The sequence below is a fragment of the Orycteropus afer genome, unplaced genomic scaffold (genome assembly GCF_000298275.1).
Source record: "Orycteropus afer afer isolate SDZICR_OR568_19922 unplaced genomic scaffold, OryAfe1.0 scaffold00033, whole genome shotgun sequence".
In the NCBI taxonomy this organism is placed as follows: Eukaryota; Metazoa; Chordata; class Mammalia; order Tubulidentata; family Orycteropodidae; genus Orycteropus; species Orycteropus afer.
In genome coordinates this window covers 4,011,346-4,013,171 of record NW_006921620.1, presented here as the reverse complement: position 1 = coordinate 4,013,171, position 1,826 = coordinate 4,011,346, and positions in this window count along the sequence as shown.

Genomic DNA, 1,826 nt, shown 5'->3' with positions numbered 1-1,826 from the left:
GCAGTTCACATACACTTTGTCTCATGACATTGACTATAATTTACCCCAATGCAACAGCTCCCCTCCCAGTTCCTCCCAATAGTTACCTCTTCCCTGCATCCATCCCTCTATGCATTCCTGGCCCCTGAGCTGTCTCCCTATGCACCAACAGCCCTTCTTTCTCCCATGATTGTTTTCTCCAAAGAGTTCTCTACCTCAGGTATATGTTCAACTCATATGCCTGTCTTTTGTTTGGCTGGAAGCCACAGGTGTGTAAATTCCAGACCTGGGGCAGCTAGGGGCCATAGTCTCAGTGGTTCCACTAGGCTCTACTCGACCAGCAAACCTGGTCCCCCCCCCTTTTTTCCTCCAAATGATTTTGAGTTTTGTTCCACATTTTTCTCCCTCTCTACCCAGGATCTCCTATATGGATCCCCCTTCGAGTGGTTGTCAGTGGTAGCCGGGCACCATCTAGTTCTTCTGCTCTCAAAGTCATACAGGCTGTGGACTGCATGGTGAACCAGTTGCTAGGACTAATTGTTTCCATGAATCTTTGGTTTTCTTCATTCTTCTTTGCTCTGGACGAGGATAGACCCATCGTTGCATCTAGATGGCTGCTTGCAAGCTTTTAAGATCCCAGTCGCTACTCGCCAAAGTAAGAGGGAGAACAATGTTTTGTGTAGTACGTTAGGCCAATTAAGCTTGATGTCCTCCCGAGACTATGGTCCTGAGCCCATGGGTTCAACTACTCAGACCCTCTGGGTAGCTGGCTGTGACCAAGAAGCGACTACAACCTTGCCCCTTGTCAGCTCTACTACACACCTGGGAATTCTTACAGAACATACAAATATACTTGCAGCACCTCTGTCAACCCTATCCACAGTCTTGGGTACAGTCCCCACTGCATAAATATACCTAATAGTTCTCACTTCTAAGCAGTATTCTGGGTGCACTTCCTCCAGGGCAGATTTGTTCATTCTCCTCGCAATCCATGGTATTTTCCATATTCTTCACCAATATCACAATTCAAAGGCATCAATTCTTCTTTGGTCTTCCTTATATAATGTCTCCCTTTCACATGCCTATGAGGCAACTGAAAATACCATGGCCTTGGTTAGGCACACCTTAGTCTTCAAGATGACATCTTTGCTTCTTAACACTTTAATGAAGTCTTTTGCAGCAGATCTTCCCAGTGTGATGTTGTTGCTGTTAGGTGCCATGGAGTCATTTCTGACTCATAGCGACCCCATGCACAGGAGAACGAAACACTGCCAGATGCCATGGCAGCTCCACAATCCCTGCTATACTTGAGCTCATCATCACTGCCACCGTGTCAATCCATCTTGTTGAAGGCCTCCCCCCCTTTCATTGACACACCACCCTACCAAGCATGACATCCTTCTCTAGAGAATGGTCCCTTCTGACAACATGATCAAAATAGGTGAGATTAAGTCTGGCCATTCTTGCTTCCAAGGAGCGTCTCGGGTGCGCTTCCTCCAAGACAGATCTGTTAGTTCTATTAGCAGTCCATGGTACTTTCAGCATTCTTTGCCAGCACCACAACTCAAAAGCATCAACTCTTCTTCGGTCTTCCTTATTCACTGTCCAGCTCTCACATGCATACGAGGCGATTGGAAATATCATGGCCTGTGTCAGGCACATCTTAGTCCTGAAGGAGACATCCTTGCTCCTCAGCACTTGAAACAGTTCCTTCACAGTTGACCTTCCCAATGCTACATACACGTCGTCTAATGTCCTGACTGCTGCTTCCATTGGCATCGACTGTAGAACCAAGCAACGTGAATTCTCTGACAACCTCAATCTTCTCTCCATTTATTGTGATGCTG